Source organism: Podarcis filfolensis, assembly GCF_964270895.1.
Source record: "Podarcis filfolensis genome assembly, chromosome: 9".
NCBI lineage: Eukaryota > Metazoa > Chordata > Lepidosauria > Squamata > Lacertidae > Podarcis > Podarcis filfolensis.
The window spans coordinates 26,764,918-26,783,217 of NC_139610.1; the positions used below are offsets into that span (position 1 = coordinate 26,764,918).

General features: G+C 40.2%; 1 long non-coding RNA gene across 1 annotated transcript in view; it reads left to right on the forward strand.

The window, feature by feature from the left end:
* The first annotated feature begins 14,190 nt into the window (after window positions 1-14,190).
* Window positions 14,191-18,300, forward strand: part of LOC310770361 — a 334,814-nt gene continuing 330,704 nt past the window's right edge. The window contains exon 1 of the long non-coding RNA XR_014552110.1: window positions 14,191-14,243. This is a non-coding gene — a long non-coding RNA (uncharacterized lncRNA). The remainder of the gene's footprint in view (window positions 14,244-18,300) is intronic.

Sequence of the window (18,300 nt, forward strand, 5' to 3'; positions counted from 1 at the left end):
TGTTAGAGGGCGCTGGAAGAATCTCCTCTCCTTATTTACTACATGCTGCAATAAGCACTCTTCTGCAGACCAAATATTGATCAAAACCTTTTTAGAAGAGCACTATTTTACACCAGGATTTTGATAATATTTATCCTCCGGTAATTAATTCCTTGGAAGGAAGGAGGAAGCAAATCATGGTTGACAGTATTCAGTCACACAAGCAGCACAATCCTACACCGTGTTTAGTATACCTGTTTAGACTGATGTAAGTCCCATTGGGAGAAGTTTACTTCCAGGTAAATGGGTATGGGATTGCACCTAAAGACAGATTAAATAATAAACTGCAGATTAAGCAATGCTACTTTTCTAGAAAAAAAGTTTCCGGAACTCACCACAAACACCTCCTTTTTTCTCTTAGAATGGCAATGACATCCACCTGAGAAATGCCGGAATTGAGTTCCGGTGAGTTCCGGCTTTAAAAAAAGCTCTGAGGTTAAGTACAGTGATTATGAACATAATTCGTTCTGGAGGTCTGTTCTTGACCTGAAACCGTTCTTAACCTGAGGTACCACTTTAGCTAATGGGGCCTCCCGCTGCCACCAGCGCACAATTTCTGTTCTCATCCTGAGGTAAAGTTCTTAACCTGAGGTACTACTAGCGGAGTCTGTAACCCGAGGTGTTTGTAACCTGAGGTACCACTGTATTAGGAAGAAGGGGTGAGGTTTTGCTAGGGTGCATCGCTTAACAGTTGCAGCCAAACAGTAGAAGGTACCACTGATGGCATCTCTGCTGACAGTACAGGGCTGAACCTACACTGACTTGTTTCATGTTATTAGAACGATATTAGATATATCGTTCTAAAATGTCACGGGGCATACATGTAAAATGAACCGTTTCTTACCTTGCAAAACACCATGAATGTGAAAAGTTGGACGCCATGTGTTCATATGGTTATCAAAACCCTTCCTCAACGTTAAAAACCATTAATGTAGATCTGCCCCAGGGCAGAGCTCAGCTAGCAAAGGGTTTTCAGTGGGCCTCCTCTGGGTCTCTATAATAATGGATGGTGAATACCGAGCTACATTTTGTACAGAATGACTGAAAACTGAATTACATATTGAAGTGGAAGAACAGAGATTGACACAGAAACAGATTGTATTTAAACACATACAAAAAACAACAACAAAAAAACAACCACAGACACAAATCAAAACTAGAGGCCCATGAACATCTGTAGCATATGGTGGTAAAGAAAGGAAGACATTTTTACAAATAGTCATTTTTTTAAACTCAACAATTAAAAGAACACTTTCCGCAAATCTTTAGGGCTTGGGAGATTACCCATTTGATTTTGCTACCTTTAGGCATGGAAGCAGAGAGCAGTCAATGGTAGACATTCTCACAAATTGTACATTCTCACAAACTTAGTATGGGTCAGTGAAGTGTGGACATCTCTTTTAAAAATATATATTTATTCATTTGAACCATGTATATAGTACCCTTCATCCTATTTATGACTGTAGAACACAACCAGCTTCCAGTTTCAGTGAATCAGGCTAGAGCAAAACTAAAAACAAAATCATAGGTTTCCACTCAGGGAAAACACCTGAGAAATTCTGAAGGAAGCAAAACTCTCTTCAATCAGCCTAGAGGAATTATTCATAGACATTCCAGCCGTCCCTAACTGCAGCTGTGGTTTTCAGACTTTGAACGGAAACTAGAGTGGGGGGAACCTACTCAGAAAAAAATAGTGACAGCGGTAGAAAAATGTTCACAGAAAAAGGAACTCTCAGAACCAAGAACTCCAGCAACATTTTCCCTGTGCTGTAATACCAATTGCTTCCATGAAAAAATAGTCAGTTCTCTTCTTCATAATGAAAAAGTCTCACACACCAAGAATCGTTCATTTCTTTGAGCATATTCTACTCATACCTTTTATAGCTGACTTCTTAAAACCCAGAGTCTTGCAGGCTTCCTACCGAAATGAAGCATGAAACGTGAATAAAGATGGCAGAATCCGAAGACTCTATTAGCTGGACCACAATCACCCTCTCTTTGTGCAACAGACACAGAGAACAAAGTTGTGTGCGTGTGTTTTGGTGATGGGCCAGGATTACATCAATTGCGGTGTATTTGGGGGGGGGTGTATATGTGTGTGTGTCCTGTAATGTACAGTGGTACCTCGAGTTAAGTACTTAATTTGTTCTGGAGGTCCGTTCTTAACCTGAAACACCACTTTAGCTAATGGGGCCTCCTCCTCCTGCTGCGCCACCGGAGCACAATTTCTGTTCTCATCCTGAAGCAAAGTTCTTAACCCGAGGTACTATTTCTGGGTTAGTGGAGGCTGTAACCCGAAGCGTATGTAACCACTGTAGTTCCTAGCTGTTGACCAACAAAAATAAAATAGATCTCATATAGTGAGGAAGACTCCGGCTGCTCACACACCATGTTCCCCACCCCCAAGGAATCCTGAGAATTGTATTTTGTTAAGGGTGCTGCGAATTGTAGCTCTTTGAGGAGAAAATTAGTTCCCAGGATTTGTTGAGTGGGTTTAAATGTATGGTGACCTGTGTGCTTGCTCAGCCTGTTGTCCAGGAACTATCGGCTAATGGGCAATTTCAACACTGCTACTCACACTTCTCATGGCTGCTGATCTTTATGTCAAACCTGAATTCAACAGTCCTTCAAGTAGAGGACTCCTTCAAACAGATGACTGGACACATGCCACTGGTTTTTTTAAAAAGTTTTTATTTGTACTTTTCCGATTTATTCATTTCATTAATTTTACAATCATTTTAACATTTCAAAGTCTGACTTCCTTCCTCCCCTTTCTGTGGTTCCTTAAATTTATTTTTTAATATCTTCTGCATATCCAAATTCATTTAATTTGCTCATTTAATTATCTACTTTAAATACAAACTCTTTTGAAACTGCAGGTTATTACAATAATCCTGCCAATGTTTTTATCTCTTTGCAATTTATCTGTAAATATTCAATAAACCATTTCCATTATTTTATAAAAAGTTTGTTATCTTGATTTCTTATTCTTCCAGTGGGTTTTGCCATTTCTGCATATTCCATAAGTTTTTGTATCCAGTCTTCCTTTGCTGGGACTTCTGCTTCTTTCCATTTTGGGGCGAGCAGCATTCTTGCTGCTGTAGTAAAATACACAAATAAATTTCTATACAATTTGGGTAGTTCTGTCCCTATAATTCCCAAAACACATGCCACTCTTTATCAGGGAGAAGCTTGGACTGCCTTGGCTGAAATAATAATAATAATAATAATAATAATAATAATAATAATAATAATAATAACAACAACAACAACAACAACAACAACAACAACAACAACAACAAAACAACTCTAAATAATCTCACTTTATATGTATAGTTTGTAGGGGATTTGGGGGGGAAACCACACTGCAGTATTTTGTCTGAAACAAAACTGATATACGAAGCATTTTGCTTGAAATAGTGCAAAGAAGCAACCAGGAAGATATATAAAAGCCTTCACAGCCTCAATAAGACACATAAAGTTCTATTTATTGAAAAACTGGGGTAAAATATTAGTGCTGAGAGCAGGTCAAGAAGGACTGAGATAATGCACAGCAGAAGTTGCTCTGTGTTCAGGGAACTAAAAGAAGGCTTAATACAAAATATTGCATGCATTCTAAATATAAGCTTCTGGAACTGTGAGCCATGGGGCAGCTTGCATGTGGGCAAATGATAATGGAAATGAGAAAGCTGGGGTGTATGGCATGATTCTGCCCTAAAATTAACTTCCATCTGAACCACTGGAAATGTTTCATCTGTCAGACAATGTTCCCCACTGCCAAAGTTGAATGTCGAGTTCCATCCCTAGGAGCTAGCTTTAAAAGAGCAGGGGGGGGGGAGCAGATTCAGAAATAGTAAAGAGAATTTGATAATGATTTAGGGCATGAGAGGGAGAAGCAAGGAGGGCACTGAGATTAAAGGGGGGTGGATAATGCAGGGCCCTGGTAAGAGCTGTAGCCGGGTGTCCAGCAGCATGTGTTGCAATTCCCTGGTGCAGAGGAGCACAGAGCAGTCTTCCTTTCTGGGTCACATCTCATAGGGCGTACTGACAAGAATACAGGGTAGTCGGGGTCACTGTGGAACTGGATGCAAGGTTGTGTAAGTTATGAGGCCAACAAACAAGCACCCTGTTCAGAAAACGGCTTCAGCACTGGTCTAGAGCCAACGGAGAGCTTAAAAGCAGGGATAGCAAACCAGATGTTGGACTCCAACCCCCATCAGCGCCTACTGGTGGCCGATGGTAAGGAACAATGCGAGTTGGATTCAAACAACGTCTTGAGGGCCATACAGGTTTTCTCCCCTGACTTAAAGCATCCTGCAGGTTGGAGTACATCTGAAGCTTCAGAGAAGCTTCAGAGCTTCAGAGAAAATCTGATCAGGAACAGAGCCACGCTCTATTCTGCAGGTGGCTGCTCTGCTGCCTTTAGTCATGGAATACGACCAGAAAGGTGCTCTCAAGTTGTAGGTGGGTCGGCCATGTTTGCTAGGACTGATGGAAGTTGAAACAGGTGGGAGAAGCCGTGTCTGTCTCCCACTGCATCAGGATATTTTATAAGAAAGCATCTGCTGTCTACATTGTGATGTGGAACCAAAACTGGATGCAGAAAATCAGCTTTTAAGTTACTTGTAATCTATTCTTGCCCAAAGGTATATTTAGGGATTTTTTTTAAAAAAAAAAAAACCACCACCCTACTTTCATGATGATGGGATGCTCTTTTAAATTGTTTTTAGGAGCTTGCAGTGGGGAGGGAGGGTGTAACTATCAAAAATAAAAAGTTCCCAAGTGATATGAGTGTATGACACTACTGGTTTTGGCCCCACTGTGGTCTCTTTGGTAAAAGTTCTGTACTGTTTCAAAAGCCAGCAAAACCATGATCAGAGATCATAGCAGGCGAGAAACCCTTCACATAATTTACTCTCACTACTTCCACTAGTTTTGAACCTTTGTTTTTAAAGATCCCATCCCACATAGTTCTGAAGCGTATTTAATACTAACAGTCCATCTCACCATCATAAAAAGAACATGGGTGATGCCCAGCATAGGGTGAATGGGCTCAGCTTGTGCAGTGGGGCTCCTTGCCACTGCAGCACAATGTGCAGCCCAAAATCTGCTCTAGAGGGTTCAGGGGTGCTCTTGAGCAGATGGGGGGCACACTGAGAGCAGGAAGGGGAGAACAGAAACCAGAAGTCCCATTGCCTGAATTGATTTCCATAGCGGACACCTTGGATATGCTGCTTTTTAAAAACACACACACCCCATAGTCCCAACAGCAAAAAGACCACAGGATTTGTTCTTGAACCAATTAGAGTAATTTTTTGTTTAATGCTAGCACACTGAGCAACAGCAGGCTAGCTCACAAACATCCAGTAGCAAGAAAATAGCCCATATTTAATAGCAAAACACTATAAGAAAATGCACCTACGGAATTGATGCCTCATGATCAGAGCTAGAGAAAGGGGCAGGGGCAGGAGAGAGACATGGCTTCATGCCAGCATTTGTCCAGAAACCAAATGTTTATCTTATGGCAGTGTTCTGTTCTTTTGACATTATCTCTGAAGTACTGCAATCTCTCCGCTATGGTAATATATATAAGATTCCTGGTGCACATTTACAGTCTTCATTTTCTGGCCAGGTTTGTGATGTCCAGTAACTCTATGCAGATACAGGAAATTACTCCTCTCACCATAACGCTGTCTTGTATTTCTCCGTGACAGCTAACTATGCTTTCTGTTAGGCTGCATATAGCAATGAGGTCGACCCACCGCATGCTTTTTGGACGAAAGCTCCCAATCACCACATAGGTTGCACATGCTCTCAATTTCAAAGCTTGCTGGGATTTGTAGTTCCTAGTAGCCTAGGGTTTCTGTGTTGACCTACAATATGGCAGAATTCTTTCCTGGAGTATGTAGAAATTAAAAGCGGAATATTCAAAATATTTTCTATTAAGGGTGGGGACAGCTTTGCTGGTGAAGGCCAATGCCTCATCTAGTCCAACATCCTCTTCTCACAGTGGCCAACCAGATGTCCAAGACAACCCTTCTGTCCCTTCTTCCTTAAACAAGAAGTTTAGGACTGACATTCTTTTGAGGGAAACCAATGGGGTTTTTGCAGTTCTTTGTTCTTCCTGGAAACACCACTTAAATTACAAGTTTTGAACCAGTCAAATGTAGAAGTTAGGTGGCAGCCATATCTGATATGTTGAACTACTATGAGTTTGCACTGAGTTGTATTAATTGCTTGATGGATTTGTTTGTTTTTAAAGCCTTATTTATATGTTACTGTGTTTTTGTTACTATTACAGTCATTGTAAGTTTGCTAATTTTCAGTGCTGCTATTACTGTGCACTACTGTGAGCTCCACATAGCGGTTGGCATAGTGGGATACAAATATTAAATCAAATCATAGCAAATGTCAGAAATCTGTTTAACCAAACTAGAGCAGCAGATTCCACAAAAACAGGGCTTGCTTCTCCTTCAGCAACCTTTCTTTATTCACAGAACTCTGGTCTCTGCAAAGTGCTATGCGCTCTGCTACATGTTCAGAGCATTTCCCGGCCTGCACTTATTCACCCAGAAAGCTCTGTTTTCTCATACGTGTCAAAGGCATGAATCTAAGCAAAACCGAATGCAAGTAATACATCAGAACACAAGAAGACCTCCTGAATCAAGGCAGTTTCCCATTTAGTTCTGCTTTCTCTTCTCACACTGGCCAACAAGACGCCTGTGGGAAGCCTGAAAGCAGGACCTGAGAGCAACCCAACTTTCCCATTCTGTGGTTTCCAGCAACTGGCATTCAGAGGCATAAGGACTCTAGCCATGAAGGCAGAGCAAGCCATTATGGCCAATAGTTACTGATTGCATGGTTTATTGAATATTTGCAAATAAACTGTAAACAGAGAAGAACATCGGCAGGATTATTGTATTAACCTGCAGCTTTATAAGAGCATATATTTAAAGTAGATGAATAAATGAGTAAATTAGATGTTTTTAGATGTTCTGAATTGTTTTAAATATGTTTTTATTTCACTTTAATTGCATTATTCTTTGTTGTTTGCCATGCTGAACTTCTTTGGGGGAAAGGGCAGGATAGAAATTTAATAAATAAACCGGTAAATAAAATAAGTCGCCCTTCCACCATTTCCTGCATGCTGAATCCAAGCCATTTATTTCAAGGACCCCACCTTCTCCTCTTGGATAGTGAAACTGATAAGGTACAGTGAAGAAGATAAGACATTATTCCAGTATGCCACAGCTGCCGCTAGAATATTAATTGCCCAAAATTGGAAAAATCCAAACACCCCAGCAATTAGAGATTGGCAAACAAAATTATTTGAATTTGTTGAACTAGCAAAAATGACACAAAAAATTAGAAACCAAAAAAATACAAAGTTCATTAACGACTGGAATAAATTTATGATATATATCGAAGGGAATTATAGAAACCTAAAAACTATAGCAGGTTCGATATAGATCTTATGATGTGTAAATCAGTAATAATTATTAGCTGCAGGAGAAAGAAATTATTTATACTAAGAAGCCTGAAATCGGGAGGGTTGGAGGTCAATAGGTGTGTAGGGGACTGGTTTAAGCATTTGAAGATATGAAGATTTAAGTGTGAAGATAAAGAACTGTAATGGAATCTGATGTTATTCTTATGTTATGACTGGACATCCATTTATTTATTTTTTGTTTTTTTTTGTAATTGTTGATTTGGTTTTTCTTTTGGTTATTTAAGCGAAACTCAATAAAAAGAAATTTAAAAAAAAAAAGATAAGGTACAGTGAAAGCCGTGTCAGGTTCACTCGTTCCCACCACAATCACACCAGGTTCTTTAATTAAAGTATGATGTGTTCAAGGAAAATGTAGAATTTGCATATATCAGTACAAGTGACAGCAATGTATTCTTTTTCTACCCCTGCATACAAGGTAGGATGAGTAAAGGAAAAAAGGACAAGGCATTGCTATGAATTTTCATTAAACGTCTAAGGCCCTTTCAATATGCTTCTATTCTGAAACATGTCCTCTGTTTCTTTCCATGTGACTGAATTCAAAAGCCCACATTCTTGTGTAGTCCTTGCACTCTCTCTTTAACTAGGTCAAAATGCACATGTAACATTATACATTTTTTATCAACCTAGCTTTCTGACCTAAATGGCTTATAGTTGTTCTTGGCTTTGAGGCAATCAGCTGGGGTGTGCAAAAGAATCCTTCTTATAATTCACTAAGTTGCTGTTATTGAATGATGTCACAAGCATATGGCAAGGCTTCAATGAATGCCTGTGCTCCATGGTGACAAAACAAAAGCATAGCAAATACCCAAAAGGAATGTCAATAAATGTGTATATTGCAATATATAAGGAACACTATCCAGATATGCATTTCCACTTACCTAAAAAGAAAAAGAAAAATTAGCATAGAAATAGACAGAGTTACATTCAATAGCTTTTATGGATTATTGGAGCACTAACCCAGTGCAGATGACCACCATTCTACAACCGTTGCCATAGGCTATGGTTGCCATACGTACAGAATTTCCCAGACATTGCCGGGATGCAGCCATCGGAAACAATGTCCAGGCAGAAATCTCTGGAATGTCTGGGAAAATCTGGATGTCTGGCAACCCATGTCATAGCCTAAAAACTCCTCAACGAAACTAAAAAAAACTAAAGAAAACTCAATAACCTTGGCAAAAACGAAAGCTCAGTAACTTTGCCCAAAAAAGGTCAACAACCTTTGTGTCTGGATTTTCACTTTTCAAAATATCTCAACCCTACCATGGCCTAAAGCCCAAAGGAGGTGTCAATAATTTGCCCATGATAACATACAGTGGTACCTCGGGTTACATACGCTTCAGGTTACATACACTTCAGGTTACAGACTCCGCTAACCCAGAAATAGTAACTCAGGTTAAGAACTTTGCTTCAGGCTGAGAACAGAAATCATGTTCTGGCAGCACAACAGCAGGCCCCATTAGCTAAAGTGCTCTTCAGGTTAAGAACAGTTTCAGGTTAAGAACGGACCTCCAGAACGAATTAAGTACTTAACCCGAGGTACCACTGTACTTTAGCTAGGGGATTCTCGCAAGATCACCTAATTAGAGATGTGAGGCTGTAACAGGAGTCCTTCCTGCAAGCAGAGCTGAGGCCTGGCTCAAAGCATGGAAGACACACAAAACATTGATCCTTTTCAATGACTGAGCCCCACTTCAGGGTGACAGAAAGGAAGGAATCCCTAAATCAAATTCTAACATTGATCAAATCAGGCTGCAGAATTTAAAAGAGATAAAACACAGGGAAATAAAAATCCTGCTAAGCCAGTGTGTTACTAGAGCTGCAGATACTGAGAATCAAGTCATACCGCTTGTCAGTTGGAGAGACCATGCATTCTCAAGTAACAAATGTCAGGCGGAGCAGAAATGCAGAATCCACTGAGCTCTGCATGAAAGTGCAGTACTTGCTCTGGAGCAACAGGTTTCTCAACAGCCCAGATAACAACATAGTTCCAGGTGCCTAGCTTCAGAATTGCTGCATATTTGCTGCTCCGGAGCAGAAAGTTCTGGCAAGGTTGAACAGATTCTTTCTCGCTCTCTTCAATTTCCTTTAGAGACAGTGTGATATTTATCCCAGCTATTGCACAGAAGCAATCCGATGACTGGTGGCATTTTCGTTTGGTTGTTTAGATGGCTAACCTTTCTGCATTAGCCCTGGATCATAAGAATCAAATGAGTCGGGGGGGCAGTAGGGATGTCAGAGAATTACAATCAAAACACAAACAGGTGGGAATTGTTGGTGTTCTCTCATCTGTCCCGTATCTGGAATGGAAATCATGTCTGGATGTGTGATTGGGATTTGCTGTTGCTTTTGTAAACGGTGGTGAGTTTCTCCCCATTTAAATTGCGTTTTCTGTGTGTTGAACTGAATGAATGGTGTGGAAATAATGACTTCATAAATTACATTAAATTTGCAACTTACGCAGCTAATTATATAAATTTAATTAAATGGTAGACGGTGAGACAAATAACATAGTGTTTGCTGGAAACTGAACTGCAGTGGGATGGAAACAGCGCTGACTGTGGCAAAGAAAGGCTTGAATAAAAACCACAGCCTTCTTGCATCCCTACTAGTAGCTTCTAAAAGTACCCCTTGATATCCATTTGTATTGTGTATTCCATATCTTCCCAGCCCAGATTCTTTTACCATTACTACTTGCACTTGCTAGCATACCCAAGCAGCTCCCGAATGCAACCATCTAAGCCCCTTGGCAAATTTTTACCTTTCAGAAACCTCCCATGTTATAAAAGCCGCCAGACCAAACATTTCCATTACCCAGTGTTGTGCCTTTGGACACATGCTAACAGAAGCAAATGCTGCGGGCACCAGCCACAAAATGGCTCTGTGGAGACATGACATAATGTTTGCCACATCTTAAAAAAACCCCACAACCCATTAAAACAGAAAAAGAGGCAGGGCCACAAAATGGTGCAGGTATCCCCACCCATCAACCACCCTATCAAAGGGTGAAATGGTATCTATGTCTGCCACCACATGATCACTTAAAGAGGGAAGGACTTTGCACCTTTCATTTGTAAGGAACCAAGGGAAGGGTAGGCATTGAATAAAATGTGAGCAGGTTTAAGGGGGCATGTTCAATATAGGAGAGGCTGAACCCTTGCAAATAGGAACTGGGCAGGAAGAGCAAACAGTCTTTCATGTATAGCGGATTTTTAAAGAAGATATTTACTGAGATTTTTCATGGTCGCCATAGAAGTTCCTGGCAGACACACTGGTGCCCATTGGTACAATGTTGGCAACCCCTAAGACCAAAGACTGATGCCACCACTATGACCTATCCCATATGCTTCCCTGTTGGTTGTAACTTAAGTGTCATTTGCATTAACTAGCAGTGGCTTTCAAGCATTTCACATAGAGCCTTCAGCCTGGAAAAGCATGTGCACTAGCCCTAAGCTATGTTCTCATCCCACCCAACCCCTGGAATAGAATTGTAAACATTCAGCCCGAGACTTTCTGCATTTAAAGCATGTGCTGCTGCTGTTCCCACTTAGAGATGGAATAAAGATGCTGAAATAATCGGTTAGCTGTGTTTTTGCAGGGACCACCAGTGGCAGTTCCTTTGCCACCAACTACTGATGTGAGTCTGCGGCATGTGAGCTCTTGTGTCCTGAAAGCATCTGTGCAGCAAATAAAAGAGCAAAATAAAACCAGATGGACTAAATAGTGATGACACTTTTCTCTTGGGTTTCACTTATTCACCTCCCAGGAGTGTTGAAGGGTGTTAATTAATCAGCAAATGTTTATTCAGCACTTTCGATGTAGACATTCTAAATATTTTTATTTCTGCCTAATCTCAGCAACCTACATAGTGACTCATCATGAAAGCCCCCAATGATAGAATGAAGAATTGAATATTTACTATGTCTGCAGTAATGGAAGAATCTCTTCGGTTTCATTCCTACATGCAAGTAAAGTATCTTCTGTTAGGATACTTTAGCTTGGTCATTGCTAATCAAACAAGCCCAATCCTTTGTGACTCTGCTTAAAATTTGTTTTCTAGATCACAGAGTAATTTAACTTCCGTCTTAATATTATAAATGTATCCAAATGGTTTGTGCTTTGAAATGGAAGATTATTTTATTAAAAACATAGCAGAAATTTGTAATGAGGTACAAATATAGGTTTTTGAAAAGGTAGATTTACAATGACAGTGCTGGTGATGGGGCTTCCTTGCTGCTTTGGGAGCCATTTTGTCCTTACCTTGTGGGGTGTGACAGCTGCCCATCAAAAAGCATGAAGAAATGCTGGCCATCAGTGTACCTGACCCCCTTTAAATAAAACTAAAAGGAAGAATTTGTCCTTCAGCAATCTAACAAGAGAAACCCTTTAGGGATCAGGTTGGGGGGGGAAATAGATAAATACATACACAATTTTGTATATATGTGCATGTGTGAAAAATTGGAAGTAAAGTGTGAATAGTTTCAGCTCAGCCCTAAAATAATCAGTGGCACATTTGAAGAAAGGTCATGGTTTTCGCAGCATGGCTCCGTAAACTTTAACAGTTTCTGGACAAAAACTACGTCTTCTTTGTGTGTACTGTGCTATAGACAGGCTCTCTGCTGTAGAAAGCCACTGCAGTACATATATTCATACAACTTCATTTTATCTCCCTTTTGCAGAACAGAAGGGCCACTGCTTTTTTTTTTTGAGAAATGGCACAAACAGCTCTGACACCAGTCCTTTCCCCTATTAAATGAGTTCTACTCAATGACTATTTGTTATCCAAAAGAACAGTTATTGTAATTAGACCCAACATGAGAGCAACCTGTGCCACTATTGAACAGTGTAATTTAGACATGAGGCAGAGCTACTGGCTTCTGAAAAGTGCAAATTAACAATTACGCATAATAGTACACACTTCAACACACAAGATTTAAGGAACAGAGTATAATTATATGTGCCTAACATACTTAGGAACCAATATATCATTCGTTCCACTTCTGGTATTCAGGAGGCTTGAGCTATTGCTTATGAAGCCAAAATGACGCCACACAAAGGCTGGTTTCAGCAGACTTTAGAAAACCCTAAATGGAAGAGAACCCTCAAAACAACCTAATGAGAACTGAGCTTCTAATGTGACTTTAACTGCTGACTATCTACATGGATGGCAAGGCGAGGGGAAGACAGGAACTGTGTAGGAAGAGGAATGGAATGGAGTGTCAAAGAGAAGGGAAAGGCTGACTGACAGGAACAGTAAATGGGAACACTCTGGACTGCAATGTTTTGTTGCAGGCCCTGCTTGTGTTCTTCTCAGGTTGGCCAAGCCCAGAGCATTCAACCAGACTCCAAAATTGCCAAGGGGGTATAATTTTATACATTTCCTAGAGTTTTCCAGTGCAGCAGGAACTTGGTTATGGGGTTGATGCAAATAGGTAAGATTAATGGAACAGTGAATTATGAAGGTGAGCAAAAATACTCCTACCATTGAGCAATGGGCCCAAGGGACCTGAAAAAAAGGAAATTTGAGACATGGCCACAAACAGAAAAAAATGTGCTCAACCTGTATTTGGTCTACCGCTTCAGACTACTAGTCTGGATTTGCATGAATGAACTCTCCTCTGTTCAAAATAATTCCCTGCATACAGGAAGCTAGCTGGTCAGGAGAAAAGCTAGAGCTCAAGGGAAACCTACAAATTAAAAAAAAAAGTATAAGGAGTTTGTTTTTCGTTTGTACAGAGGAATCGTGCAAATCCTCACTGGCAGTCTGATGTGGAACTGTCCAGGAACAGTCTTGCCTCTTCAGAAGCTCTTTCTTAGAACTAGCTCTCAAATAATACTAGGAACTGAAAGTGCAAGAACTTCAACCTCTTTGCTTTCTGTTGCTGTTGTTTGTTTATATTAAATTTGTGTAGCGAGTAATGTGCCGAGATTAAGGATTTCTCGGTTCCTTCCTCACATTTCTGTTCCTTCCTCACAGTTTCAGTGAGGAAATCATGTGGATATATCCTTGCAGTGTGGAATGAAGCACTTCAGTGATGTGAATAATTATATATTGTCTCCCTGTATTCCAGTTTATAAGACTGGATGCAAGGGAGCACAATCATACGAGTGGAACCTTGCTTGTGAACATAGATAATAAAGAGGGATTGTTAAAAATGTTTAGCATTAGGGACGCTTTGTTTGTTTTAGAATTAAATGCTCCCCTTTACACATAGAGGCGCATGATCCTCTCTCTTTTTTTGCATGCATAATGAAATAATATTTATCGGAGTAATATAACAACAACAATAAGCTCAGCTATAAAGTAACAGCCTTTGGTTTTACCAAAGTCTAATGCTAGAGAAAGCATTGTGAATGCACATGTTTCATCGACTTGAATGACTATTATTTAGATTTTAGATAAATGATTTTATGGGATGCACGTGTGTATATGTGTGTGCATATTGTTAACTGCATATTTTAATAATTACATATTTTAAAATTTGTTGCAATTTATATTTGAAAACAAATGCATGGAACATCCCTTTCTACCCAATTAAAATATATATTTTGCACACCTGTTTAAAAGGCTTACTTGCCATTTTTTATCATACCAGATAAAGAATATTTCCACGTGATACTGTACTTTTAAAGTCATGGATATCAATATAGTGGTACCTCGGGTTACAGACACTTCAGGTTACATACACTTCAGGTTACAGACTCTGCTAACTCATAAATAGTACCTCAGGTTAAGAACTTTGCTTCAGGATGAGAACAGAAATCGTGCTCAGGTGGTGCGGTGGTAGTGGGAGGCCCCATTAGCTAAAGTGGTACCTCAGGTTAAGAACAGTTTCAGGTTAAGAACAGACCTCCAGAATGAATTAAGTTCTTAACCCGAGGTACCACTGTATATTCAAGGTCAGATTCAACACCCAGTGACTTTTGCTGTAAAAGACATTATCAACCTGTAAATTGACAGAGAGAACAATAGAGAATGCTTTCGCACACTCAGGCTGCTGTTGCTGGTGGCTGACTCGCAAAAAGGTCTGGGTCATTCATGGCCAAAAGGAGTGAGTGAGATGATGAGCTCAGAAAGAGCATGGTGTGAGCCTGAGCTTGCTGGCTTTGCGCTGTTTATAAATGAGGATATGAGAAGCACTTTAGGTGATAAAGTGACTTGCCTTATTAAGAATGTATAGCCCACAGGTATTTAACATGAAGCCAGTTCCTTGGCAGCTGCAATACTAGGCAGATTAAAAGAACTATGAGGAAATGAATTGATCCGACGGAATCCAAGTGGAACCAACTTTGCAAGCAAGAGAGTAATAAATTTCCGCATGTACGCCTCTCTTGCCTAAAGGTGATGAGAGGTACATGAGCAGCTGATGATAATATGACATTAATAAGGCAAAAAGCTTTCACGAGGGATGATTGGACTCTACTTATAAACAGCATATCAGCAACCCTGAATAAATGCTTACACCCTGAGCAGGAAAAGACAGACCAAAAAATACCAGTGGGGCAAAAGAGCATAGTTCTAATAGGCACATTAAAGAAGGTCACTGCAAATTGAATGCAGCTCCACAGCTATGCAGTACCTCAGTTGCTGATGATGTTGATCCTATCATGTTCCATCTCCAAAGGTACTGGAAAAAAGTGAATGGAAACTCTCTCTTTTCTCAACTAGATGATTATGTAGAGACAATAGCAGCAGCATCCAAGCCAAGCCAATTCCAGACATATTTCCAGAAACTTTGTTGTCGGAACAGAAATACATTAGCTATGTTAGTCACAGCAACAGAAACTATATCCAATCCATTGGATCTGTTGGTGGTGGTAGCAGCTGATATTGTGGAGTGGAGCCATGAAGCTGCCTTCCAGACACTGGTATGATTGCTGTTGACCTGGAGGGGCCTGAGAGTGGGGCAACGATCAGGTTGCACACATACACTGGTGGAACCAATTTGACATTCCTTCTGGGGCACCCATGCCACCCCAACTTTGCCATTGCTCTGCTCCAGCACCAGTCCTGTCCAGGTAAGCTACAATGATGTTAGTGGTGGGAGAGAAGCTACTGTCTGTCACACCACAGAATTGCTTAATTTCACAGCAACCACTTTGGGTACGCATCAGGCTAGACGCCTTTAAACCTTCTTTTCCCCACCAATAATCTATTGTGTTGAGTCCAATTCTTCTATTTATAAAAATTAGCCTGCCTTTTTTTGAGTTTCCAATTTGCTGGATATACCTTTGTTGATATTTTGGGATGGGACTTTCACTCCATGGTGTGCTCTACTGGCAAAATTGTTTACATATTAATTTACCGGTACCCACATAAGGAAAACACAAAGGCTATGAGAGCTTCTAAAATGGCCTCAGTTTGGGGTTTGAATTTCTAGCTTTTGTCAAGCCTTGATGGTACCTGATCATCTTGCATCCTCCCTCTTTTGAGATTACTGATGAATTCACCTTGAAATCTGATATTCTGCATGTGATTCTCACATTGAATAAGTCTGGCTTATATTTTTTTAAAGAAACCTTTTGCACTCAGCTAGATAACATTCCTTTATCTCACCTTTCTCATTCTTTCAAGGTTTTCTTTAATAATTTTATTAGCATACCTATCACGTGAATGCTCAAAATCAGATAAGCTTTTGCGACACTGCATTCTACATATTTTGAAGAGCGATACATTTTAATTTTTATTCTAAAAACACACCTCCAAACATTACAAAGCTGATTAAAATGCACACACAACCCTACTCAGGGATGGCAGCTTCAATAAAATATTGCGGGAGGGAACCAGACACCATTTGAATGGCAATGTTTATTAACTTTGGTGGGGCCCGGCCCCCTCAAATATTTTAGGGGGGGCAAAGGGACCTAAGCCCCTAGGAATTGACTCCTATGACCCTACCACCACCAACATCCACCATTTGATAATACAGTAAGAACAAATAAATTATCATTTCATATTGATGGGGAACACACACATACACAAACATACAAAGCTATCTTGCTTGGAGTCCTCTTGGAAAAGTTTATATTGCCAGTTCTGTTTCCTTAACAAGCTTGATATCAACTGTATGTATCTGACCTCCCAGGGGTGCCAACTTGAATAAAATATTGGGGGGGAGCTCAGGTAAGTCCTGCCCCACTTACATGACAAGGTGCATGCACACCATTTGAATGGCAATGCCCATTAACTTGGGGGAGGGGTAGTCCCCTCCAATATTTTATATTGAAGCCCCTTCAGCCCCAAGGAGTTGGCTTCTATGTGGCCTACTTAGGGGGAAGTTGGCTATTTTAAAACAAAACAAAAAACAGATTCTTATCTTACTTCTGTTTCCAGCTGTACCAAAAAGCATGTGCGCTCACAGTTAATTCCTCTTCTGCTCAATTCCTGAGATACTCATAACATTTAGTTTAATCAGCCGATTAGTGGCCAGTGAAATCTCACTCCTTTCAGCAGCATGCTAGGCCCTGAGATAAATTTAATTAAAGATGCTCATAAGTGTTCAAAGGTTCAAGACCTTAACGGGATATTTACTGAACAGTTACTATTTCTTTTCAGAGCGTAATTTCAAAGCAGTTGCTTGTGGTTTTTCCTTTTTATTTCTCTTCTAATCCCTGAATCGACAAGTTCAGTACAGCAGAGTTGGAAGTTTCACTACTCCCAGATGTGTAACTCCCAAGTGTAAATACAGTTTGAATCCTCTGGTACCAAATCTGGCCAGATATTTTCTACCATATTCTACAGATGCACATGTTTCTCCCACCAGTTGCCTCAGAAGCACTCTACAACTGCAGAAGGGAGCTATGAAAAAGATATTTGATAATAATCTTTATCTCCCTTTTTCTAAATTATAGTAAAAATATTCCAAAAAAAAGCATCAGAAACTAGGAGGGTGATTTGATTTCTATCTGTATCCACAGCTTTGGGAAACCTACAAAGGTTTCAGGGACATCCTGTGTCCTTCCACTTCAGCCTGTTATTTGAGAGTGAATTAGATCTGTTACAAACTAAATTCTCTTTTTCCTGCATTCAGTATAATGTGGAATCTAAAAAAAAAATGTAACTTTTTTGAACTTTTAATAGAAGTGGATAAAATTTTCAGGAATATCAACCATTCCAGCCTGCCAAATGCAGGTTCTTTTGTGCAAGGCACCTTTTAAAAAAACTTCTAATGGAAACGTCTATAACATTCTCATTTTATACCCAAATTGGATGCAATTTGCAGTCGTAGTCATCCCTTCTGAGGGCTTGAAGCCTGTCAAATTTCTGAATGGTAACTGCAGTGATTCTCCGGCATGGGTGGGTGGGTATAATGGGAATATAGGGTGGGGGGAAATAGCAAGGATTTTAAGAAAATACAGGGTGGGTTAAATGTTGCTCCCAGAAAGGACCCTTTTGCCACAAGGATTGGTGGTACTGTAGTTTTTTCTCCTCTATGGATTGTTGGGGCTAGATTCTTTTCTCCTTGGGGAGAGAAATGGCTTTCCTTTGACTTGCACAGGAACTCTGAGAACTGTAGCTATGTGAGGGAAATAAGTGTCTCCAACAACACTAAGCACCAGGGCTTTTTTTCTCGGCTGGAACGTTCCAGAACAGCGTTCTGGCACCTTTCAGGTGGTCCCCGGAAGTGCGGGGGGAGAGATCTAACCAGCCTCAGCAAAGCTGAGAACTTTATATAGAAAAGAAGAAGCAATGTGCATATGGAGGGCATTTTCTAGTTTTGCAATGCACTTACTTAGCTAGTCACAGTCAC